The 27,473-nt window shown below is 49.7% G+C and overlaps 1 pseudogene; it reads right to left on the reverse strand.

Moving 5' to 3' along the window:
• Positions 1–235: 235 nt before the first annotated feature.
• Positions 236–27,473, reverse strand: part of LOC130017586 (uncharacterized) — a 65,860-nt pseudogene continuing 38,622 nt past the window's right edge.

Below are 27,473 nucleotides of genomic sequence, written 5' to 3' on the forward strand. Positions count from 1 at the left end.
CCGAGTTCGATTCCTCCGCCCCTCTCGGAGAGCCCGGCAAGCTACCGAGAGTATTCGATATGCCAGACACAGTAACAACAAAGTCTCCAATGGAGACGTTACTGGGCCCGCTCGAGCAAATCGATGATCAACGGGAGGGCCTTTACTTTTACTTTACTTTATGATGCTAAGAGCACAGTTGTAGACTTACAAATTTTTGTGCTTGGGTTTCAATGATACAATAGCATCATAAACTTTATACCTTCTCTCCACGGATGCGGCATGCCAGCTGGATGTCCTTGGGCATGATGGTGACGCGCTTGGCGTGGATGGCGCAGAGGTTGGTGTCCTCAAAGAGCCCCACCAGGTAGGCCTTGCACACCTCCTGCAGCGCCATGACAGCTGAGCTCTGGGAGCGCAGGTTGGTCTTGAAGTCCTGTGTGATCTCTCGCACCAGCCGCTGGAACAGCAGCTTCCGGGTAAGCAGCTCGGTGGACTTTTGGTAGTGACGGGTCTCGCACAGAGCCACGGTGCCAGGCCGGTAGCAGTGCGGCTTCTTCACGCTGCCCAAGGCTGGTGCGCTCTTGCCTCGGTGGCCAGCTGCTTGCGGGGTGCCTTCCCGCCCATTGTCTTGCAGGCCGTCTGCTTAGTACGAGGTAAAGGGACTGACCAAATTGATCTAGAATGTTCCCAAGGGATCCTAACCCCCAGGCCAATGTCCTTCCTCCCCTTGATCCCACACTTCCCTTCCCTGCCTTGTCAGCTCTGTCTACTTACCAGCACGTCCTTTCTTTCCTGAGCTCTCTCTTCCCTCTTCCATTCTGTGGTCTAATCTTGCATGATGCTACCACACAGGCAAAGCTCCATCACGAACACCTGTCTCGAAGCTTCTCCTGGCTCACTAAGCTCTTTCTCCCCTCCTGGTTTATGTTAGTGCCCAAGATCTCATCACTGGATTCATCCAAACATGACTATGATCTGTTAAAACTAAGCAAACTCCTCAGGGCAGTAACCGTGACGATGAGAATCCAAGTATACATTTCTGAAAGATTGGTGATGGTCCTTGCTGTTTTTCCTTGATTCTGATCTTCAGCCCTCTCCTGCTCGCGTTTTCTCTCCCCAGATTTCTGGGAGCTTCTGGAGAAGATCATAGCATCTTTTGGATTTATCATTGGATCACCCTCACAGCCGTCTTGCTGGGGTATGATACTACGCTAGATTGAGGGTTTCTTTCTTGATCCTTTCCAACCCCTGGAAAATGGGCTTTCTTAGGCATAATCTTGTTTTCTTGTACCATGAGCACCAAGGAGAACCCAGCATGCAGAGGGGATAATGCTGATTTCAAGCAAATCTTCTACAGGTATTGGGAAATATGCAGGGATTGAGAAGTACTCAATCCTTTGGGTGCACTCAAAGATTGAGAAGTACTCAATCGTTCTGTTGGGATTTACTCAGGGATTGGGACTACTCAGGAATTGGGAAGTACTCAATACTTTTTAGGGATTAGGAAGTATGCAGGGAGGGAAGTCCTCAACCCTTCTATCGGGACATACTCGGGGACTCAGAAGTACTCAGGGATTGGGAAGTACTGAGTCCTTCTATAGGGAAGTTCTCATTCTCAAGGCTGCTCTTTGAGGGTCCTGGACTGGTGATGGGGCATGGGGGCAATATGGGAGGTGATGGTTCCACCCTCAGTTTTCTTTCTTAAATCATATGAAATTCATGTGAAATAATGTCTCTTTATCAAAGAGCTCAAACCAGAGAACCAATTAAGTGAATATGCCATGATTCTAATGGACTGAAAGAAGATAAGCGGTTGGCAGAACCCTACACCAACAGACACAATCCTTAGTGCCACACCAAGTGTGCAACTCCTGGCCCCAGCACTCAGGCTTGTGATCCCACAACAAAGTAAAATCACTTAACTTCCCGTTAGTCGTCGATTTGCTCGAGCGGGCGCCAGTAACGTCTCCATTTGTCCCTGTCGCGTGCTAGTGTAGCCCAATGGCATCTGTTCGCTCCGGAAACATGAAGGGCCTCAAACCGATCGTTCATGATCTTGACGAAGAAGTCTGACCATCTGGTAGGTGGGCGGCCACGCGGTCTTTTGACATCCTGTGGAATTCAGTCTGTAACAGCTCTAGTCCAGCGGTCGTCTTTAAATCTCATTACGTGACCAGCCCATCTGATTTTCGACACCTTGGCAACAACAAAGTAACACACACAATAATGGGCAGGGAAGAGAGCAAAAGAAAGAACAGAATGACTGTTTAGGGGTTGGGGGGACCACACTCCAGGCTGACTCCTGGCTTTGTGCTCAGGGATCACTCCTGGTAGGCTTGGGGGACCCTATGGGTTATCAAGATAGAACCCAAACATGCAAGCACATCCTGTCCATCAGACTTGACTTTCTGGGGGAGCCACACATGGCATTGCTCAGGGATTACTCCTGCTAGGCTCAGGGGATCATATAGAGTGCCAGGGATCAAACCCGAGGTGACTGTGTGCCAGGCAAGTGCCCTACCCACTGCGCTGTCTCTCTGGCCCCAGACTGTACTTTCTACATGGGTGCATTTGACTGCGTGGTGGGAGCTGATTCGGGGGTTAGGCCCGTCTTATGAAGGTCTGAATCCTGTTTGTGCTTTTTGCTTCTCGCTGTATCACCACGATCAAGGGAAGCCTGATTCTGAATCCTATTTCTGTTTGTCGCAATACCACCCAGCTATATCTCTGCACTGCATGGAGTTCACAGGGGAGACCATTCCTCAGGCCAGGGATGAGCCTGTACCAATGGAACCTCAAGCATGGGTCATGTGCAACTCAAATATTGGTTTTGGGCCACACCCAGGTGTGCTCAGCACTTCCTCCTGGCACAGTGCAAGGCCAGTCCCTTGCATGTTATTACTATATCTTAGGCTAAATAAATGTCGTTTTCTTATTCCTCCAAGTGCATGTCTTGTCTCTTCCCTTGGCCAGGCTATTGCCTGTAAATCTACTTTATTTTTGTTTGGTTTTTGGTCTTTGTGTTTTCAAGGACGCTCCTGGCTCTGTGCTCCAGGGTCACTCCCGGCTCTGCCCAGGGGACCATATACGCGTATACGCGGCAGCTGTGACAGCGTGTTTGTGTGTTTGTCCATGGTCCCGGGCTCTTCGATATTTCTATGAACAAAAATATTGAATTCTAAAGATGCTCAGACTCAGAGTTGGAAAGATAAAAGTGTTTATTGGAAAGTAGCAAAGAAGCTCCCTGGTTATGAAGATGCTGAGTAAAGACTGTGTTAAGCCTGACTCCTCCTGTGTTTTTTTTTTTTTAAATAGGAAAACTGGGTCTATGTGTATCTTGTCAAAGTGTGAGAGGATTCCCATTTGTTTTCTCTAGATGGCTTGTTCATTTAGGGCTCATTTGGGTGACAGATCCAATGCTTAGCATCTGACTTCCCCGTGTATGCTAATGAGGTCTGTCATCTGCCCAGTGTGGCCTGTTACTCCTTGTGAGTTTAAGGCTCGGGGCAGAGTTTAAGGTCTTGGGAAACCAGGAACTTCTTCAGTTTCAGAGCTCAGAAATTTTCAGGAATGTTTAAAGTGTAGGATGGAGATGGTTCAAAAATAAAACTTCCGGCAGCAGCTGGAAGGGAGAAACTGAGGCTTCTTTCAGTGCACAGATCCAGCCCAGCCGGGGACCATGAGGGATGCTGAAGATCGAACCCGGGTTGGCCGCATGCAAGGCAAATGCCCTCCCTGCTGTGCTATTGCTTGGCCCCAAGGTATTAGTTTTATGTCTGAACCTCAGCCCCCGACGCTAACTCCATTTTTTTTTGGGGGGGGTTCACACCTGGTGATGCACAGGGGTTACTCCTGGCTCTACACTCAGGAGTTACTCCTGGCGGTGCTCAGGGGACCCTATGGAATGCTGGGGATCGAACCCGGGTCGGCCGCGTGCAAGACAAACGCCCTACCCGCTGTGCTATCTCTCCAGCCCCACTAACTCCATTTTAAGAGAATAGATAAAGATTGATTAATCTCTCTAATTTGTTCCTCTAGACTCTCTCTGGTCCTGAGTAACCTTATGTTGTGTATGTAAGACAGGAAAGGTTAGCTGTTAATGAAGGAGCTCTTATTTATTTATTTTTAAATTGGATTTCAGTCATACAGTATTCCAACGCCCATCCCTCCACCAGTATACATTTCCCAGCACCGGTGTCCCCAGGTTCCCTCCCATCACTCCCTCACCCCTTGCCTGCCTCTTTGGCAGGTGCTTTTCTTTCTCCCTCTCCCTCTCAACTCTCATTCTCTCCCTCCTCCCACCTTTTGGGCATTGTAGTTTGCAATATTGATACCAAGAGTTTTTGTTTTGGGGCCACACTGTCGATGCTCGGGCTGGAGCGATAGCACAGTGGTAGGGCATTTGCCTTGCACTCGGCCGATGTGGCCAACCCGAGTTCGATTCCTCCGCCCCTCTCGGAGAGCCCGGCAAGCTATTGAGAGTATCTCGCCCGCATGGCAAGCTCCCCGTGAGGTATTCAATATGCCAAACACAGTAACAAGAAGTCTCACAATGGATATGTTACTGGGCCTGCTCGAGCAAAACGGCGAACAACGGGAGGACAGTGCTACAGTGCTACTGTCGATGCTCAGGGCTTACTCCTGGCTCTGCACTCAGGGATTACCCCTGCTGGGATCCTGGAACCAGAGGGAGTGCTGGTGAACCAGAGGGAGTGCTGGTGCGTACAAGCTAAATAGTCTACCAGCTGGAACTCTTTAAGAAGGTACTCTATCTTAAAGACCATTCAGTTTATGAAGGATCCAAGATATGGAAGGTGGGTGGGCACTAGGCTTGGGAAAGTCTGTTGTTCTATAAACAGGCTGTGAGCACCAACAGTATTCCCTGAATCTAAAGTTAAGCCTGCAAATGAGGGGCTGGAGCAATAGCACAGCAGGTAGGGCGTTTGTCTTGCATGTGGCCAACCCAGGTTCAATTCCCAGCATCCCATATGGTCTCCTGAGCACTGCCAGGAGTAATTCCTGAGTGCAGAGCCAGGAGGAACTCCTGTGCAATGCCGGGTGTGACCCAAAAAGAAAAAAAAAAACCTGCAAATGAAAACACACAGTTCAGGAGGCAAGTCAGGGCAGCTGCAAACCCTAAGTTCCTAGCCACAGTTCTCGCTGGAAGGACATAGCAGAGACAGGATGGAGATATTCATGAGCTTTGGTAGAGGTTTTGAGAAACTAAACCAAAAGAAAGGATTTAATAAGTCAGAAGCTACTAAAAGAAAACACATTCTACTGAGCAATACACAAAATACCAAGAGCGCAGCATTAGTGTCACACACACACACACACACACACACACACACACACACACATCCACGCCTTTCATCACATTAACAGACTGGCAAAAAAGCAAAACTGTAAGACTTCAATAGATACAGAAAAGGCATCTGAGAGAGTCTAACATTTATTCCTGATCAATGCTGCCAAGAAACTAGGAATAAAAAGGAAAACCCCATTTTGAAATGGGCAGGCTTTGAAAATCTATACCCAACAGAGCTGGCAATAAAATAGCGAGCGCTTCCTCTCTGAGAGAAGTTACAATGCAGCAAAGATGCTCCCTCCCACCAATTTGACTCAGAATTCTATTAGAAATTTCAGGCAATGCAACACATTTATCAGCAAAAGGGAAAGACATCCAGGTTGGAAAGGAAAAGAGAAAATTGTTTTAGTTACAGATGCCTTGATTGTCTTTTATAGAACGAGTCTATAAAAATGTTAACTAGAGTCATATGAAATTGTAGCAATGTTGAAGAATACAGCATCAATACAAAAACAGTGTACTAAAAATACCAGCATTCAGAAAAAATTAAATGCCATGTCATATACCATACAAAATATGAAAAGACTATGGAGAAATTTGGCAGTGCATGGATAAGAAGAACTTGTGTGCAGTTGATACTCCAAACCATGGCTGGGAAAAATGAAAGGAGGAGATAAATCAAGTGTTACTAGGTCACAAGACTATTTGCTGAGGTGCCGATTTCCCAAAAACAATCTATAGATTCATGTCATCTCGAAAGGAATTATAGAAGACCTTGTTTTAAAATTCATGTGCCGATCCTAAATTCATATGGAAATATTAAGCACTTATAAAGACAGATAACTCTGAAAAAGAACAACGTTGAAGGAGTTATTCAGATACTTCTTTCCAAGGTTCATCCTCACAGTATCCCAGCATTGCCACAGCGTGATATCAGCGTGTGGAGAGACAAATAGGTCCTCTGATGAGAACAGTGCCCAGAAACATATATATATGTATATATATACATATATATACATATATATACATATATACATATATATATATGGATGTGGTCCACTAATTTCTGAAAAAGTTTCAAAAGTGATTGAATGGTGAAAGAATGTCCTTTTCAAAAAAGGTGCTGGAAAATTGAATAATCATATCTTAAAATTTCAATTAATGCTTCACACTGTGTGTAATATTGACAAATGTCTATGATAAATCCTAAAACCATTCAAAAGACACCTATAAAAAATTGGAAACAAACTCTGTTGGTGGGAAAGTGAACTGTGATTTACTACTTGTAAGAATGTGGTCTGGTTCAAACCCTATGGGATTTCTCCAAAAAAGTAAGAATAAAGCCACAATATTACCCAGAAATATTCAGACACAAAAACATTCAAAAGGACATATGCAACCCTGGGTACAATTGTCAGGCTATGGAGTCAACCTAGGTGTCCAAAGACAGATGAGCGAATGATGAAGGCCTAGTGTAAATACACAGTGGAATACTATGCAGCTGAAAGGAAGGATGAAACCATGCAATTTGCTACAACCCAGATGAGATGGAAGACATCATGTAAAGTGAGATAATTCAGGACCAATGCTGGATGATCTCACTTATCTTGTGCTATATAGCATAACCCAATGAGGCAATACAAGGTATACGAGGCGGGCAAACACTTGACCCTAGATTATAGAAACTGAAAGGCTAGAGAAGAAAAGGAAAGATGGACCGGGTCGTAAGAAGAGGCAACTGAGAGCTAAAGGGGCAGAGGGCAGCGGCCTTGGGCCCATCTGTGTGGAGGTGAGGAGAGGGATATCTACACCACAAGACCTGGAAGCACAGACACAAATTGCCACAATCAAACTGAAAAATGTGCCTATAAGAAGTCAGGCTGTGGTGGGGAGGCACTCGGGGACACTGGTGAGGGAAGTTGGTCCTGGCGTGGGATTGGTAACACAACATTGTTTGCCTGAAACACTATTATGGACATCTCGGTGAATCACAGTGCCTCAATTACTAGGGGACACTGGTGAGGGAAGTTGGCCCTGGCGTGGGATTGGTGACACAACATTGTTTGCCTGAAACACTATTATGGACATCTCGGTGAATCACAGTGCCTCAATTAAAAAAAAAATTAAATACAAGCTCCAAAAATTCTCACAGAACATGCAGGAGAAATGCTTTGTGAGTTTGCATCAGTGACTACAGGGGACCCTAACCTGAGTCTGCGGTAGATCCTCTTCCGAACTCTGCGTCGGACACACTGACGTGTTGTTCATTTGGGGATATTTGCTGTCCACTGAAAACCCGCGACTTTTTCCACCGTAGACTGCCTGAAAAATCAACCAAAAAAAATGTAAAGATTAAAGATTTTATCCCTTAAGATAACTAGAGGATGAACAATTTTACCCCAGAGAATTTGAAAATTATAATGAAATAAATTGCTGAAAGCTTATAATTGCAAAAGTAGACATCAGGAAAAATTGGAAACTTGTGTGGGGAGGCTGGCTAAGTTTCCCAGTGGGCTGGAGTGCGGGCTTTGCATGCAGGGGCCTGGGGCTTTGTGCCCAGCATCACACGGTCCCTTGAGCATACCAGGAGTGACCGTCTCCCCAGACACTGAGTGGGAAGTAGCCCTGAACATTCCCAGGGTTTGACCCCCAAGCCTCCCAAAAGGAAAAAAATAAAGTCCATTTGGTTATTAAAATACAGATATAAAAGACATAAAGTGGTACCCAAAAACCCAACAAAACTGGTACTTTCTTATTTCTGTCACTATTTGTTATTTTAAAAAAATAGGGAGGGGCTGGAGCAATAGTGCATCAGGTAAGACATTTTCCTTGTATTGTATGTGGCTGAACCCACACTCTGTATGGTCCCCTGAGCACTGCCAGGGATGATTCCTGAGTACTCTCCAGTATGGCCCCCAAACCGAATAAATCCTAAGAGCCAGATTGTGTTTTCTAGGTAAATTTCATAAGCTCTGGAAGAACAGATAATCTGAATAAATTGTTCCAGAAAATGAAAAAGGAAGCTGAGTGCCTACATTGCCTTTTTTGTTTGTTTGCTTTTTAAACTATGTTGCCAAGGATTGAACCCAAGTCTCTTCCATGAAAGGTATTAACTTTACCTTTGAACCTCAGCCCCAGATGCTAACCTCATTTTTATTTATTTATTTAGTTTTATGTAGGAGTATTGCTACTTATTCAGCCACTGAATTTATTTTTTTATTTTATTTTTTAAAAATTTTTATTAGTGAAACACCATGAGGTACGGTTGTAGACTTACAAATTTTTGTGCTTGGGTTTTAGTTATACAATGATCGAGTACCCATCCCTCCACCAGTGCCCATTCTCCACCACCACTGGTCCCAGTATCCCTCCCACCTCCCCTTCCCCCCATCGCACCCTGCCTCTGTGGCAGGGCATTCCCTTTTGTTCTCTCTCTCCTTTTGGATGCGGTGGTTTGCAAAAGAGAAATTGAGTGGCAATCATGTTCAGTCCATAGTCTACTTTCAACATGTATCTCCCCTCCTGGGAGGATCCTCCCAACACCCTTTATTTGGTGCTCCCTTCTCTATCTGAGCTGCCCTTTCCCCTAGAGTGCCTGGCTGACCTCTAAGCCATGGAGTAATCCTCCTGGTACTGATCTCGGCTATTCTTGGGTATTAATCTCCTATTTTGATACTTTATGTCCCCCAGATGAATGCAGTCTTTTTATGTCTATCCCACTCATTTCGCTTAGCATGATACTTTCCATGTGGTACCACTTGTATGTAAAATTAATGACTTCATCTTTTCTTCAATAAATAATATTGGAGTCAATGAGATTCTGATATTAGGTAGGAATTTTACCTTTGATGGTTGCCTGATACACATAGATTTGAGATGGATCAGTTTAATTGTGGAAGTGAAACTGATGAATATTTCAGAGGAAGCACTAGATTAATAGGAACATTTGCACATTGCTGGTACGAGCACCTTGGAAAACCATTTGGAGACTTTGATTAAGGAAGACGCATGCATGTCCTATTAGCCAGCAACTCAGGCATACACCGAGCAGAAGTGAGCACTCACTGCAGAGAATAAACGCACACAGCAGATGTTTACAGAGCAAGTGCAGGAAAGCGAGCAGGTATGTCCACGCCACAGGAAGAACACAGGGTTACAAGCCATATTCATGGGCTAGACGGCAAAGGCACGATGCATTTGAGAAGGAGAAACAAAATTGCTGGCTGAATGGCCAACGGATGTATGAAAATGAGTTCAGCTCCATGACAGAGGAAGGAGATGCAAATTCAAGCCAGCATTAGACATTGCAATACATTTGAAATCTAGAAAACGTCATGTGTGGTTAAGATTGTTAGCAATGGGGGGCTGGAGAGATAGCAAAGCGGGTAGGGCATTTGCCTTGCACGCGGCCAACCCGGGTTCGATTCCCAGCATCCCATATGGTCCCCTGAGCAGCGCCAGGGGTAATTCCTGAGTGCAGAGCCAGGAGTAACCCCTGTGCATTGCCGGGTGTGACCCAAAAAGCAAAAAAAAAAAATTAAAGATTGTTAACAATAAACTGTATCTCCACACCCTGATGGGAAAAGTGGATTCATTCAATTCACTTTGCGTCATAATTTCTACTAGCGTGGAAAACATCTATTCCCTATAATCTGACATTTCCATTCCGGACCCAACGGAGATGCCTATCAGAGGATTTGTGCTCGAAGGTTCTCTGAAGTCCTCTTCTAAACTGGCTCAGACCAGACTTTCCTCAAACCACAACCAGGGGTGGAATGAGATCATCCCACAGTGCTCTCCTGGGCACTGGAAAACAAACTGAAGCCCAGCAAGGTGGAAGAGGTGCCAGCATAAAACTGGAGGCGAACCAGCCCTTGGTGAACAAAGGAAGTCAGTCTTAGAGAGGCAGAGACTGTACAACTCCATCAATGGCGGCATTTCTGCAAGTACAAAGAGGCAAAGCAAAATCCCCTGTGTTAGAAGGTGGGGTGGGGGGAACCATGGGAAGGGTAGAAGGGAGAATAATTGAAGAACAAAGGTAGAAGGTAGGAGCGGGGTGACTGGTCTGACTATCATCCTTTGGGCTTCAGCGAGGATGTTGATAAAAATACGTACACTGATTACCTACTGGGGCTAGAGCAATAGCACAGCGGTAGGGCGTTTGCCTTGCACGCAGCCAACATGGCCGACCCGAGTTCGATTCTTCCGTCCCTCTCGGAGAGCCCGGCAAGCTACCAAGAGTATCTCGCCCGCACAGCAGAGCCTGGCAAGCTCCCCGTGACGTATTCAATATGCCAGACACAGTAACAAGAAGTCTCACGATGGAGACATTACTGGGCCCGCTCGAGCAAATCGATGAACAACGGGAGGACCGTGGACCGTGGATTACCTACTGAGGAAGTGGGGATTATCACCCCCCATTTTCTTTTTATTTCTTTTTTATTTTTTAATGAATCACCATGAGCTACAGTTACAGACTTACAAACTTTCGTGAGTACATTTCAGTCATACAATGATTGAGTACCCATCCCTCCACCAGTGCCCGTTCTCTACCACCAATGTTCCCAGTATCCCTCCCACCACCCCTACCCCATCCCCCCACTCCCCCTCTGTGGCAGGCACATTCCCTCTTACTCTCTCCTTTTGAGTGTTACGGTTTGCAATACAGGTAGTAAGCGGCCATCATGTTGGGTTCATAGTCTACTTTCAGCATGCATCTCCATCCGAGTGAGCCCTCCAAGCATCCTTCACTTAGTGGTCCCTGCTGTATCCCAGCTACCTTTCCCCCCAGCAAGTGAGGCCGGCTTCCAAGCCGGCACCCCCATTTTATCTCTTTTATAATTAAAAACAATTAAACACCTTGAAAAACCTCCCTCTCGAGCCAGGCCCTGAGTCCTGGGCCACTCCTGGTGGTATCTGGAACTGCGGAGGGGAGGGTCTGCGTTTGGGTGCAGCGCTGAGATGCTTTTCAGGCTGGTGGCATCGGGAGCCTCCAGGGCTGGGGATGGCAGTCTGGGGGATTGAACGTGGGACCTCGTGCATGGAGGACACGGCACTGCAGCCCGTGGCCTCTCTCTGGCCCCAAAACTCAGAGAAAGAAGCCGGCTGCCAAGGTCAGGCGCTGGTTAGCGTCACGGTCACTGGCAGAACTTAGATCTAGCAGCTTTTCTTTTCTCTCTCTCTTTTTTTTTTTTACTTTATTTAAACATCTTGATGTCAATGTCATCTGTTCATTCTAGGAACATGCAGAGCCTCAAACCGATCATTCAGGGTCTTGACGAAAAAGTCTGACCATCTTGTAGGTGGGCATCCACGTGATCTTTTGACATCCCGTGGAATCCAGTCAGTAATGGCTCTAGTCCAGCGGTTGTCTGTAAACCTCATTACGTGTCCAGCCCATCTGATTTTTGATGCCTTGGCAAATGGGACAGCGTCCCTGATTCTTGAGCGTTGACGGAGATCGGAACTCCGGATTCTCTCTATTCTATCTCTCATTCTATCTCTCTATCTCTACGCTAGCACGGAACAGGGATGAATGGAGACGTTACTGGCACCCGCTCGAGTAAATCGATGAATAACGGGGTTTCAAGTGATCAAGTGATTCATAATACAGCTGTTTCAGGCATTTAGTATTCCAACACCAATCCCACCCCCATTACCTTGAATCTTCCCTCCACTACCCCATCCTGCCCCTTAGGCAGACGCTAGTTTATTGAGCTTGTACAACTGAGCCTGAGGTGGTTTGTGGGTGTGACTCCCCCATACCTAACGTTTGGCCTTTTAATTTCTCAGGAAACTTGGTCCCAAGTTGTTGGGGTCTGGCCAGAGGCACAGCGACAATTTTGGGGTATCAGGAAGCCTGAAGGTACCATCAGGCTGCTGATGCACTCGCCCCACAGGTACAGGTTGACCTGCTGGGTAGCGCCATACCCACTGATTTATCAGCTTTTCGAGGTGGGTTTGGACCACCCCAGCAGGAAGGGATCCCAGATCCCCCTCTGAAGCGAACCCACTGACACATTCTCGTTCTTACCCTGGACGTCTGAGTGTCTCTTAGGAAATTGTCATCTTTTCAGGCATTTGCTGGACTGTTTGGCTTCTGGAATTTCCTTATTCTCCTCAGGGCCAGACGGCAGCCCCCAGCATCCTGCTCTTGGGACAGTCTGTGGGGTCACCCCATGCACCTGCAGCACGACCTTCAGGGTGGAGAGAGAGGGAGTCATGGTGGAGACACTCCGGGACTCAGGAATATCCGTCCTTAAGAGGTGGCTGGGCCCAATGTCAGGTAGGGGGGTCTCACTGCAATATGGGGGGTGCCACTGGGGAGTGGTCATCCCCAGGCCGTGCAGGGGGCTGGCCGGGTCCCTTCCCTGCGTGGCTGTCACACTCCTCTGTCTGCCTGTAAAGCAGAGGCCCCCAGGGCCCCTGTGCTCAATTCTGCCCCCTCTGAAGAGCTGTCCCTGAGCAGAACTCGGAGCCCCGGACACGCTCCCCTGCGGAAGAAAAGGGAAGTACACGCAGCTGTGTATACCTGCCAGGGAAGCCTGTGCTGCCCACTCAGTCCAATGCCATCACTCCCCTGCAGTTCTGCACCCCAGCGATAGAGGGCGTGCTTCCCACCTGGACGCCCACGCTGGAGCTGAGCCTTGCACACTTCAGCTGGCGGGTGGATGAGTTAGTACCGTGGGCGTGGGCTGAGCTTAGGATGGAACCAAGCATCAGTGGCCCAGGATTGACTGAAGAGGCCCGTAATTCTTTTTTTTTTAAATTTTTTTTAGTGAAACACCGTGAGGTATAGTTGTAGACTTACAATTTTTTGTGCTTGGGTTTCAATTATACAATGATCGAGTACCCATCCCTCCACCAGTGCCCATTCTCCACCACCACGGGTTCCAGTATCCCTCCCACCCCCTATCCCCCCCATCCCAACCTGCCTCTGTGGCAGGGCATTCCTTTTTGTTCTCTCTCTCTCCTTTTGGGTGCTGTGGTTTGCAAGAGAGGCATTTGAGTGGCAATCATGTTCGGTCTAAAATCTACTCTCAGCATGCATCTCCCATCCTGGGAGGATCCTCCCAACACCCTTTATTTGGTGCTCCCTTCTCTATCTGAGCTCCCTTTTCCCCTAGCACGTGTGGCTGGCCTCCAAGTCATGGAGCAAAATTCCCGGTACTAATCTTGTGGCCTGTAATTCTTGATTTAAAAGAACTTGGGTGCTCCCTAGCTCGAAGGGCTGGAGCACATGTTTTGTGCATGACAGTCCCCGAGATCAATCCCTGACGCTGTGTAGCACCCCAGAACTGTTGATGTGGCCTGGGTTGCAGGTTCATTGTCCCGCCAGTGAAGTGGTACAGCAAAAGTTCTCTAAAAAGATGCCGAGCTTAAGTCCCCCTTTCAGAGGTCTGCAGGCTGAGACACTCCTTGCTAAGATAATTGTCCCGGAGGTTCTAGAAACCTCCCCATTGCTCCATCCTGCCCCTTCCCAAGTTTCTTGGCACCCCTGCCTTATCGGTTTGGCCCAGAAAGAGACTCATTTTATGCCTTTATCCCCCAAATTTTTAGAATTGGAGGGCTGGAGCAATAGTACAGACATAAACTGCAATAATCAAATTGAAAAATGTGGAGAGGGCGTTTGTCTTGCATGCAGTTGACCTGGGTTTGGTCCTCAGCATCCCATATGGTCCTAAGCATCGCCAGGAGTAATTCCTGAGTGCAGAGACAGGAGTAAGCCCTGAGCATCACCAAGTGTGACCCTCCTCCAAACTGCTCCCCCCTCAATTCCTAGAATTGATCACACTCTTCTCTTTTCAGGATAGGTAAAATTATTTCATGTATACTTCACTATGACTGGAGCAATAGCACAGCGGCTAGAGCGTTTGCCTTGCACGCGGCCAACCCAGCCGACCGGAGTTCGATTCCTCTGCCCCTCTCGGAGAGTCCGGCAAGCTACTGAGAGTATCTCACCCACACAGCAAAGCCTGGCAAGCTACCCAGAACATATTCGATATGCCAGATGCCAAACACAGTAACAACAAGTCTCACAATGGAGACGTTACTGGGCCCGCTTGAGCAAATCGATGAACAACGGGAGGACAGTGCAGTGCAGGATATTTCACTATCTTTACATGATTGGCCGAAAGTATTTCATAGTTGATCCAAATTATTTTATGTATTTCTTATTCCATTTGGGTTAGAGCGATAGCATAGTGGTAGGGCGTTTGCCTTGCACGTGGCCAACATGACCGACCTGAGTTCGATTCCTCCGCCCCTCTCGGAGAGCCTGGCAAGCTACCGAGAGTATCTCACCCGAACAACAGAGCCTGGCAAGCTCCCCATGACGTATTCGATATGCCAAACACAGTAACAACAAAGTCTCCAATGGAGACGTTACTGGGCCCACTCGAGCAAATCGATGAACAACGGGAGGACAGTGACAGTGACTTATTCCATTTATGTGACTGACTTAGAATACTTTTTTGTATGATTTGCCTTCTCCCCCAAATCGGGCACATGTGGGTGTTACTTACTCCCCTCCCCAACTAGCTGTAGAAAGCAGAAGCTTCCCACCTTAAATAGCCCAGAAATATGCCATAAAAAGTGTCCCCTGAGAATGCTGGACAGCCCCCGTTCCTGGTCAGTCTGAACAACGCGCACTCTCAGTAACTGATGTCACCCTGCCTCAGCTCTGCCTTACCTTCACTCTCCTGGTAAACGGTTACCATCACAGCTCAGGCCCAGTGGGTCTGGGTTCAGACACCACCTCCTCACCCCTGCAGGCAGGTCTGCGCGTTGGAGCATTCAGCCCTCTGGGCTGAGTGTCATCTGGTGCCCCTGAACACTGCTGGGGAACCTCCACCTTTCACAACAGATAAAAGAGGTTAGGAAAATCCAGATGCAGGGACAAAGTTTTGCCTAATGCTCTCTGGCAAACAAGCTGTCTTGGACCCTGCCGACAGAGTTGGCGGGTCCATCCCCCCCAAAGCGATGCATCTTGGTTATTCTGCTTCCCTCCTGAATGCTGTTCTAGAAACAGTATTTCCTCTGGAATGGCAGGAGGCAGGTTCCTAGTTGATACCCCCACCCCTACCACCCCACCACCCCACTGCCTTGCTCCTGTGATTAACGTTTGTTTTCACTGTATCACTGTCATCCTGTTGTTCATCGATTTCCTCGAGCAGGCACCAGTCATGTCTCCTTCATCCTAGCCCTAAGATTTTAGAAAGTGCCACATTCGAGGCTCTTTCAGGGTCAGGAGAATGAGACCCATCATTGTTACTGGATTTTGGCGTACTGAATACACCACAGGGAGCTTGCCAGACTCTGCCGTGTGGGCAGGATACTTTTGGTAGCCTGCCAGGTTCTCCAGAGTAAGAACTAGATAATAAACGTTTGTTTTAACTTTGGTTAATCTGTCTCTGTCTCTATTTCTCTGTCTGTCTGTCTGTCTGTCTGTCTGTCTGTCTATCTGTCTCTGCCTCTCTCTCTAGCTCCAGTTTAATCATTTTCCAGCCTATAGACTTAGAAGTTTGGATGATGAGCTTCATTCTAGACAAATCTTACTGAACTGAATCTCTCCTGGAAGTGGCACCATGGCCACATGCAGGACCCAGGGAGCAGACAACTTTCCAACAAAAGAGAACCCATTCCTTTGCCAGGGCCTCATTACTGGGGCCACGATCACCTCAGTGGGTCAGGACCCCCTCCTTTAAAACACATCACTGCTAAAGGAGAGATGGGGAGGAAGCGGGCACCCCCCTGCCTCTTACAAAGGAGGAAACTGGGATGAGGGGAGAGAGTTTCGCAGCCAGGACTCATGATCCCCAAGGACAGTCTGTCCACGTGCGTGTCTGACCAAGGGCAGCCTAGTCTCTTGCCTGGTCAGTGTTTCAAGCACAGGCAGGTGGACCCAGGGGGACCCAGGGACTGTCTTTAGTTCTCTCTCTTCCATTAGGGAGGAGGTCCTGATGTTACAGAGCTGAACTTTCATTCCAACAGCCACAGTTCTGCACAGTCTCACCTTGACCATGGGCTTCTCTGATCTGAGCCTGAGTCTCACCAGATGTGAAATGGGGAGACTGGTGGTACCTGAGACCCATGTTTGTTTGTTTGTTTGTTTTTCTTTTTGCATCACACCCAGCAATGCACAGGGGTTACTTTCGGCTCATGCACTCAGGAATTACTCCTGGCGGTACTCAGGGGACCATATGGGATGCTGGGAATCGAATTGGGGTCAACCACATGCAAGGCAAACACCCTACCCGCTGTGCTATGGCTCCAGCCCTGAGACCCAGGTTATGGATATTGGAAAATGTTGCGTGGTGGCAAGCAGAGGCCAGGCCATTCTCCTTCCTGCAATCTTGGTGTCATGACCTGTGCTATTGCTCCAGCCCCCAACTCTTGATGATTTTTGGTCAAATAGACTTCAATTCAATGCAAGTTCCCAAGAATTCGGTGTTGGGGATCACCCGAGTCACCCCAGAAATGGCTGGAGGCCCCCCAGGGCACCACCTTGTGATGCTCAGGGGCTCAGGTGGTGCCGGGAACTGAGTCAGGAAGGAAGTCGGTGAAGAACAGTGAAGATGAGGTAGAAAGACAAAGATGCTGGAGAGATGGGGTGAGAGTGAAGGGGAAGTGGGTGTCGAGCCACCTGGGATAAGATGGTTCAAGAAAAGTGGAGGACAGGGGCCAGAGTGATAGTACAGCCCGTAGGGCGTTTGTTTGGCTTGCACGTGGCCAATCTGGGTTCAATCCCCAGCATCCATTATGGTCCCCCGAGCACTGCCAGTAGTGATTCCTGATTGCAGAGCCAGGAGTAACTCCTGTGCTTCGCCAGGTGTGACTCCCAAAACGAAACAAAACAAACAACGTGGAGGACAAAGAGGGATCGATTTAGGGAGTGAGGAGAGAGGAAATGGAATGGGACAGACAAGAAGCTGGAAATAGACACATGAGGTTTTTTTTTTTTTTCTTTTTGGGTCACACCTGGCAATGCACAGGGGTTACTCCTGGCTCTGCACTGAGGAATTACTCCTGGCGGTGCTCGGGGGACCATATGGGATGCTGGGAATTGAACCCAGGTCGGCCGCATGCAAGGCAAATACCCTACCTGCTGTGCTATCTCTCCAGCCCCTAGGCACATGAGAGTTTTGCATTTTTTCAGGGGTCAGTGCTTGGGGGAACAGTAGGTGCCAGTGCCAGGGATCTAGCCAGGGGGCACTGCACACAAGGCCAGTGCTGCAATCCCATTCTCTTAGTCCCCATCCGAGGTGTTGATGTTCAGGAGAGACTGTGAGGTGTTGCAGACCTGATCAGTGGGGCAGGTGTCTTGCCCTGCTCAACTGGCAGAGGAGCAGAGAGGGAGGAATTTTTGCCACCTCCCTGGCAAAGAGATTTTCCAGCTGCACCTGCTGTAGCGGCAGAGTGGGTGGGAGGCTGGGATGTCTCCGGAGCATGGATTTGGCACTCGACCACCAAGTCAGAGCTGGGCATGAGGGCTTGAGTGCCGAGACAGACGAAAATGGCGAGATGGAGGAGGAAGAGTGCAAGGAGGGGCTGGAGCGATAGCAGCGGGGAGAGCGTTTGCTTTGCATGCAGCCGACCCGGGTTCGATTCCCAGCATCTCATATGGTCCCCTGAGCACCGCCAGGAGTAACCCCTGTGCATTGCTGGGTGTGATCCAAAAAGCAAAAAAAAAAAAAAGAAAAAAGAAAAACCCAAAAAAACAAACAAAAAACCCAAAACCCACAACTTTTATTTCAGCCTAAGCTGCAGCCGCCACACTCATATCCCCCCAGCCACCACCACGCCAATAACCCAACTCCTCCACCTCATGGCCAAACTCTGCAGAGACGCCAAGCTGTTGAAAATTCCAGGTACACACACAGTCTTCAGCCTGAGAACTCTGGGGTCTTCTGAGTGGGGGTGGGCAGCCTCTCCCCTCCCCCCTCCTCAAACTTCTGGAAGCCCCCGCAGTCACACTCACACCCCACAATTGCCACCTTGTAGACTCAGGACCCAGTTACATATCCTGGCTGAAAATGCAACCACGTGACACCTCCAAATTCTGCAATAGTGACATCCCAGTAGGAACACTGCAACTTAGACGGGAATGTAACATAGAAGCCAACGAAGCTCAATACACAAAAACAGTAACACCGAAGGCCCAACTAGCAACAACAGCTTAGTAAATCCTCAAAGACTTAATGATCCCATGGTGAGATATGGTGATTTTCACAAATTATCTTACACTGAAGTCACTGTCACTGTCACTGTCCTCCCATTGTTCATCGATTTGCTCCAGCGGGCCCAGTAACGTCTCCATTGGAGACTTAGTTGTTATTGTGTTTGGCATATCGAATACGTCATGGGGAGCTTGCCAGGCTCTGCCATGTGGGCGAGATACTCTCGGTAGCTTGCCGGGCTCTCCAAGAGGGGTGGAGGAATCGAACTCAGGTCAGCCATGTTGGCCGCTTGCAAGGCAAATGCCCTACCCGCTGTGCTATCGCTCCAGCCCTTCACTGAAGTATTTTTGGATAATCCCATTAGGCATTTAGTTGTAATAAGCAATATAAAATAAATTACTTTGGCCTGCTGAGGGGGCAGGTTTGGGGGATGGTTGGGAAAATGGGGACGATGGTAGAGGGAAGGTGACAGTGGTGGTGGGATTGGGGTTGGAATATTAAATGGCTGGAACAAATCATCATGAAAAACTTTATAAACCATGATGTTTAAATAAAGGGGAAAAACATTAAAAACGGGTTTATTTGAAAGTTCTGAGGAAGGGGGTTGGGGAAAAGAGAGAGAAAGGGAGGAGAAAGACAGTATAACGTATTCAAGAAAGAATGAGGGCTTCTCCAGAGAGAGAGTGTGTGTGAGAGAGAAGAGAAGAGAGATAAGAGAGAGTGCTTCAGTACACCTCCCAGCATTAATTATTATTATTTTTTTCCATTTTTTGTAATTTTATTTATTGAATCACCGTGAGAGCAGTTACAAAGCTTTCGGGTTTAAGTCTCAGTCATACAATGAAACACCTGTCCCTTCACCAGTGCCCATTCTCCACCACCAAAAACCCCAGTATACCCCCATCCCACACCCTCCCCCTACCTGTGGGGCAAATGATTTCCACATTACTCTCTCTATTTTGATTACATTCAATATTTCGACCCACCAGACCCACCATTATTACTTAGGATTTTACCCCAACACTCAGATCTGCCGAAAAGGCTACAGTAGACAGTTTGTTTTCTATTGTCCCAGCATTAATTAAATGCCAAAAGTCCACATCCCAACAGGGGAGATGCAGGCGTCACATGCACGGACTGGCAACACACACGCGTGTTTCTCCTTCGTTCAATCGGTTTCTGTCGGGTTCCTCCCGACTGGCCCGCCGGGGGCTTGCTACCTAGTAGAGTCCCTTGCTAGGGTGGTGGCCAAGGGGGTGGAGTTGGGAGGAGTTGGGGGGCCTCTTGGACATTCCCTCCCTGGCCTCTGCTCCTACTGGAGCTTCCCTCAGAGGGGGCGTCTCTGGACCCGCAGTGCCATCAAGTAAAGGTCTTACCAGGCCCGAGTCCCTGCATCCCCAGTTGGGTCCTGGAAGCCTTAGGGCTGTTGGTTTTCTCTCAGTAAGGCCTTGTCCTGGGTAGCGGGGCTTTCTCATATCTGCCTGTTTCAGTGCCACAGAGGACACCTGACCTGGGTGCTGTGCCAGCTCTGCGGGATTCAGGTGGCCGCACCTGTGTCCCCACTAGACTGGCTTCTCCTTCCATCCTTCTCCCCTTTGGAAAATTCCACCCACACAGGAGGTACTCAGGGCAGGTTGGTCTCCTCTGCGCCCTGCCTGGCTCCTGGCTCTCAGTGACTCTTTGCTCTGGGCTGCAGACTGCAGCTGGTCTGACATTTTTTACTCTTGTGGAGTGATAACACAGTGGTAGGGCGTTTGCCTTGCATGCAACCAGCCCGGCTGAGCTGGGTTCAATTCCTCCGCCCGTCTCGGAGAGCCCGGTAAGCTACTGAGAGTATCTCGCCCACACGGCAAAGCCTGGCAAGCTCCCTGTGACATATTCAATATGCCAAATACAGTAACAGCAAAGTCTCAAAAATGGATACGTACTGCGCCCGCTCAAGCAAATCGATGGGCAGCGGGAGGGCAGTGACAGTGACAGTCCACTGCCCGAGACACTAGAAGATGACCGAAAGGGGGACCCCAGGCACAGCAAGTGCTGATCGACTGGGTCTGGTGGTCTTGTAGGAAGGCCCCATAGGAGCCAAGCACTGTGGCATGCGCGATTCAGGCTCTTCCTGACACCTGTTCTCTTACCGACCGGGGACTAGCCCTGAGCAAGGCTTCGTAGCAGGTGAAGGTGCCATCGATGGCATGAAGAGGCTGAGAAACAGTCACCAAGTCCCTGGGACACTGCGTCTTCTCTGGCTTTCTGTGTCTCCATCTCTGAAGGGGGATCAGTTATTTGGGGACTGAAGTTGTACTCTCTGGAGCTGGGCTGTGGGCCCAGGGTTGTCGCTGTTGCTTTCTGGAATTTTCTACAGCCTTGGTTTCCCTGAGGAGGCATTAGGGATGTCACAGCCCCTCTCCAGGGCAAACTGGACCTTGTCTCCCTGCCTCTGGCATCCGCAGTGGATTCCGGCTCCGACAGGGGCCCCGTGGATGCAGGAATTCTCTGAAACGGCTCCTTCACACAGTGTATATGGGAGCCCCAGAAGCGAAGGGGAGATTTTCTTTTTTTCATTTATTTTAATATATATAATTTTTAGATTTTTAATAGTGAAACACCATGAGGTACAGTTATAGACTTACAAACTTTCATGCTTGGGTTTCAGTTATACAATGATTGAGTACCCATCCCTCCACCAGTGCCCATTCTCCACCACCACTGACCCCAGTATCCCTCCCACCCCCCATCTCCCCCATCCCACTCTGTCTCTGTGGCAGGGCATTCAAAGAAGAGATTTTCATCTCTGGACACTTAATGCCCTGCAGAGATGGCGACTGGGGTCCTTCCTGGCCCTCACCGAGCCCCCAGGGTTGCCAGGAAGAAGGTGTTTCCAAGCACCTGTCCCCAGAGAACCTTCTGAGGGCCAGAGAGTCCTGACACAGCATTGGTTCCTACCACAGAGCAAAGGCGCTTCTGAGGAGGGACCAAACACAGACCAAGGTGGCGGGGGGCTCATTCCGTTCTTTCCTCCACACTCTTCTGTCCAGTATCTTCATCCTCGGGCATCCAGGGTGATTGCTGCCTTTCCGGAGCCCCCTGGCCGACTGACCCCCGCCCACCTCAGGAAGAACAGGGCTTCCAGGCAACCTGGTCCAGAAAGAAAATATCAGCTTAATGCGTCTCATCCATCACCCCCTCCAACGGAAAAGATGAGTTATTGCGCTTGGCCCGGGGTCCTTTCAGTCCCTGGCAGAGAACAATCAGGACTTCTGGAGTCTGATGAAAGGAAGCTGAGCATGGGGTCGGGACTGGGAGGAGGGATTTCCGCCTGGCTCCATCTGGGGGACTCTTGGGGGGCGCTGAGAAAGGCCCGTTTGCAACAGACTCAGCCAGCAGCTTGCAGACGGCAGCGACCCAGGCCGGGAATCATCCGACAGTTGATGAGAAATCGCACCCCGGACAAATCCGTCCTGCACACAGTGCTGCTCATAGCACTCTCTGCCGTCACAGGAAGATGCCCACGAGAGGCAATTTTTTGAGTAATTATGACAGGCATGAGGAGAAATCCCCTGAGCCCCAACCCCTGGCTTGCTTTCCTGTCATAACTGTGCCCAGCTGTGACTAAGGGTGTCCCTTTCCTCTTGGCCCACACCCACTCTGCGAACCAGAAGGGTGAAGGGTTTCTCGAACAGCTGCCCTGCCAGGCAAGCGCTCCTGCTCGACTTCCGCTTTGCTCATTTGACTCTTGGCCTTGTGCTCAGAGATCAGATTCATGCTCCCTGTTTCTGTAAGGAGGCCATGGAAGCTCAGCGAGACTCAGACACTTGCCTAAGCCACACAGCTTCCCAGGGGTGGGCCCCGATGTTGACTTGGTTCAAAGGGGTTGCAGTTACTCATCTAGGGAATATAAAGTAACAGAATGGGAGTCAAACACCCAAGAATAGTTGAGATAAGTACCAAGAGGTCTGCTCCAGGGCTTGGAAGCCAGCAGCACACGTTGGGGGAAAAGGCAGCTGAGATAGAGACGGGAACACCAAGTAAAGGATGTTTGGAGGACTTGCTTGGGATACGAGATGCGTGCTGAAAGTAGACTATAGACTGAACATGATGGCCACTCAATACCTCTGTTGCAAACTACGAGACCCTGAAGGAAAGAGTGAGCAAAAGGGAATGCCTTGCCACAGAGGTGGGGTGGGATGAGGGGTGGGTGGAGTGTGGGGGTGGGAGGGATACTGGGATCATTGGTGGTAGAGAATGGGCACTGGTGAAGGGATGGGTACTCGATCATTGTATAACTGAAACCCAAGCACAAAAATTTGTAAGTCTACAACTGTACCTCGTGGTGTTTCACTAATAAAAAAAACTGTAGCACTGTCCTCTCATTGTTCATCGGTAAAAAAATAAATAAATAAGAAAAAAATAATTTGATAGGTAATAGGCTTCTAAGGTCTCTCAGCTTCAACACTTGTTCCCCCTCTTCCATTTATTTTCAGCAGAGCAGCAAGAATTACTCAGTTAAAATAAAAGTTACTCCTTCACTCAAAAACAAACAAAATCCAAAGGGATTGCCGTCTCTGCCAAGCGTGGGGGAAGCTTGAGGAGTAAGATGAGAACTGGTACTCACTCTCCTGCCAGTTGGGCAGACAGGTTGGCACAGCGTTGGCGAACTTGCACCCGGAGCTCAGAGAAGGGAGTGGGCACCCGGCATTTGTTCCAAGGTTACGTGCGTAAGAAAGCGAGGAAGAGGCAATGAGACAGAAGACACTGATGAAAATTGGCTCTGAAAATTGAACTATCCAACATGAAAAAAATTCAGAGAGGGGCTGGAGCGATAGCACAGCGGGTAGGGCGTTTGCCTTGCACGCAGCCAACATGGCCGATACAGGTTCGATTCCCAGCATCCCATATGGTCCCCCGAGCACCGCCAGGAGTGATTCCTGAGTGCATGAGCCAGGAGTAACCCCTGAGCATCGCCGGGTGTGACCCAAAAAGCAAAAAAAAAAAAAAAAAATTTTCAGAGAATTTGCTTTTCTTGCTTTTTTTTTCTTGCATTCTTTCTCTCTTCCTTTCTTTCTCCCTCCCTCCCTCCCTCCCTCCCTCCCTCCCTTCCTTCCTTCCTTCCTTCCTTCCTTTCTTCCTTCCTCTCTCTCCTTCCTTCCTTCCTTCCTTCCTCTCTCTCCTTCCTTCCTTCCTTCCTTCCTTCCTTCCTTCCTTCCTTCCTTCCTTCCTTCCTTCCTTTCTTTCGCTTCATTTTTGGCTTACACACAGCAATGCTTAGGGTTTATTCCTGGCTCTGCACTCAGGAATCACTCTGGGAGGAGCCCAGAGGACCATATAAGATGCCAAGGATTGACCCTGGGTCAGCCATGCACAAGGCATGCTGTAACCCTGTCCTCTCTCTCCATCCCTCTGGGCTAATTCTTTTTTTTTTTAAAACTTTGTTAGGATATAATTTATTTACAGTGGCTTTTCAAACCAGTTTTTAAGGGTATCACTTTATGCGTTTTGCCCACGGCAACTAGCCAGGCAATCCCCAGGAATAATTATTAGTTGGAGAAAATGTCAAGTGCTTTGAACAGCCCTTTATGCCTTTTAGAAAATTTCAAGGACTCAGTCTTGATTCCCTGGGACTTACTACATTTCACTAATTTTGTATGAAATTAGATTTCTGATGAGGGGCGGGAGAAATTACAGACCCCCTGCAACCAGCCAGCACGACTCCGAAACTGAAGCCAGGTAGGAGGGGCAGCCCAGCACTGAGTTCTTAAAAGCCTGAGTGAGAAATTTCCACCCAGGGCACAATTTCAAGGCCCTGAATCCAAAAAGCCCCCCCGCCCTCCCACCCAGGGCTGGTTGTTACCCACACCGGGCTGGTGCCCCTCCGCCCCCCAATTCTCCTTACATTCACATAACACTTCACAGTCCAGAAATGCTTTCACAGCTGTTTCACAGTTGGCAAAGTGCTATCACATCCATGAATTGATTTCATCTCTTCCGGTTTGCCCTGAGGCTGAGCGGGCCCTCCAGTGAATTTACTCACAGTCGGACATGAAAATATTTCTCTCTGATTGGCTGCATCTCTCTCGCCAAGCGGGGAGCTCTTAATGGGGAGGTGGGCTGGTCCCACAGTCACAGGGCTGGGAGTCGGAGGCGTCCATCGGGCAGCCGGCTCGCCTTGCTGCCATCCCATCAGGGTGTCAGGCGCTGACGCGTGGGGCATTGGCGCCAACTGTCGTTTGGAACTCCAGAATCGTGAATTTGCTGCTCTGGCTGGCAGACGAGGGCATGAGGGTGTGCAGAAATGGTGCGGGGGGGTGGGGGTGGGGGAAGAAGGTGGGATCTCAAGGGACAGTCTCTTGCTGAAGTCTAAGCGTGGGGATAAGGAAGATGGGGCGGGAGGGAGGGAGCATTTCACTGCCTTCTGCACCTTGAGGGGGACACTCTGCTGACTTGGGGCGCACGGGCAGCTAGATGAGAGGACAATGGTGCCTGTTCCCCAGGGACAATGCCCTGCTATCCTGGGCCCCCTGGAAGTCAGATTCCTGCAACGAGTCTTTCTGGAACAGGATGGTTTGGAGTTAAAGGCCGTGTCGCATAAGCAAACGGCAGCCAGCTAAGCCCTTGAACCTCCTTCTGATCACCTGTCCCTTTGGTACAGATGCCCCCTGCCCCCAGCCACCAGGAGGGGCTGAGGTTATCATCAGGGAGGACTCAGGGCTCTGCATTCCCCTCTGTGCCCACCCAGAGCTGCCTCCGCCTTCCTCCAGCCAGCACCTCTACAGAACTGCACCTGACCCGAAGTCGTGCTCTCAACACCCCCCTTGAGTGCTCATCTGGGCGTGGGGGCAGCAGTTATTAGCCCTGTACGCTGAGATGGAGGTGCTCCATCTGCTCCTTCCGGTCAGTGACACCTTGCCCTGGGCTCCCAGGGTCCCCAGGGCTGCTGGGGTCCCTAGAGGGTCCAGGCTGGCACAGGGGCAGTCCTGGGGGACTGAGAAGGTCCTCTGGTCCTTTCCCCAATGAAGAAGCACCCTGGGAATGACCCCGGACAGCATAGTTTGGGGGGTATCACGCAGCTGTAGTTTCTGCGGAGAAACTCCCCTTTGCGTGCTCGGAGCAACTGCATCCTGCAGCACTGCCTTTCTCTGTCCCTCTGTCTGTCTGTTTGTCTGTCTGTCTGTCTGTCTCTTTCTCAGCACACACTCCTTGGGTTCTCTCCCCTCCCCGGATCACATAGGGTGGCACCCAGGCACAGGCTAAAGGCAGGCGGGCCACTGAGGCCCAGACAGGGGCATGCGTAGGCAGGGCTGGGACACACAGCTAGTGACAAGGTACTGAGCACAGGGCTCTCACCTGTGGCCAGAGAGTAGGAAAACCAGGACTAGACAGACAGGAACTGCTGGAGTAGAGCTGGGAGGATGAACACAGGGATCTTGCGCACGGGGAGTGACTGTACTATTCTGGCCCCCGGCTCTTGCAAGGTTTAAAAATCAGCATGCCTGGGGCTGGAGTGATAGCACAGCGGGTAGGGCGTTTGCCTTGCACACGGGTTCGATCCCCAGCATCCCATAAGGTCCCCTGAGCACCGCCAGAGGTAATTCCTGAGTGCAGAGCCAGGAGTAACCCAAAAAGAAAAAAAGAAAAAAAAATCAGCATGCCCACACATAAGCTCAGGTACACAGGTGAGCACACACGTAGGCCAGGGCAGCCCATAGAGGAAGGTGAGAACTAGGGCTTGTGTGGTCTTAAGGGGTCTGGCAGCCTCCTCCCCAGTAAGGCCTGTTACACACCATCTCCTTTGAGGACTCACCTCGACCCCCACCCCACAATCCCATCACCAGAAAAAGTATCCCTCGAGCCCTTGTTTGCCAAGGCGTCGAAAATTAGATGGGCTGAACACGTAATGAGATTTGGAGAGTCCGCTGGACTAGCGCCGTTACCGACTGGATTTCACGAGATGTCAAAAGACCGCGTGGCTGCCCACCCACAAGATGGTCAGACTTCTTCGTCAAGACCCTGAACGAAGTTCGAGTTTGAACCTGAACGAGGTTTGAGGCTCTTCGTGTTCCTAGAACAAACAGATGCCATTGGGCTACACTGGCACGCGACAGGGACGAATGGAGACGTTACTGGTGCCCACTCAAGCAAATCGATGAGTAACGGGAAGTCAAGTGATCAAGTGAGCCCCTTCCCTGCACAATGCCATCAGGAACTGAAGCTCCCCAAGCAGGGTCACCCCTCTGTGCGGCCTCCACCCAGAAACAGTCTTCCTGCGTTTCCATCAGGTCACCTGGTGCCCGAAGGCCCATGGCCCCCTCCCCTCCTCCCTGAGCCCTTGTGAGCAGGACTTTCCCTCTTGATTGAAGTCGGCACAAAACGTCCCTCCAGCCACGTTGTGGTTTGCCTGCATACCCCGTGATGCTCAGGAGTCTCCCGGCAGAGCTGGGGAACGATGTGGTGGCCGAGATTAAACCTGGCGGCAGGGCGGAGAGCCCTTGGCAGACTCACGTCGAGGCACTGTCTGCCAGGGCCGTTCAGCCTCTCTCTTGTTTTTCTTTTCCTTCTTTTTTGGTTTTTGGGCCACACCCAGCAGTACTCAGGGCTGACTCCCGGCTCTGTGCTCAGGGATCACTCCTGGAGGTACTCAGGGGACCCTAGGGGGTGCTGGGGACTGAACCCAGGTCAAGGCCTGCTTCCTGCTCTATTATCTCTCTGGCCTCCCTGAGCCTGTCTTATCCTGGAATTTAACCTGGACTAGAAGGATTGTGCCACAGAAACACCACACAGCCAGGGCCTGGCGTCTCCCTGCCCTGACTGCCGTCTGTCATTTCTCCTCTGTCATCTGTCCACTGCAGCCCTGTGGGTCCCTGCAACGCATGCCACGGACAGGCCAGGGACCCCGCGCAGCTCAGAACCTGGTGGGGAGCAGGTGTTCTACTTCCCATCCCCGCTGTTTCCAGGAAACGCTCCGGCACATCTCTCTGTGCAGGAAGCTCAGCCGTCAGGGCACCAAGGGG

The sequence above is a fragment of the Sorex fumeus genome, unplaced genomic scaffold, assembly GCF_029834395.1.
Source record: "Sorex fumeus unplaced genomic scaffold, SorFum_2.1 ptg000201l, whole genome shotgun sequence".
Taxonomy (NCBI): domain Eukaryota; kingdom Metazoa; phylum Chordata; class Mammalia; order Eulipotyphla; family Soricidae; genus Sorex; species Sorex fumeus.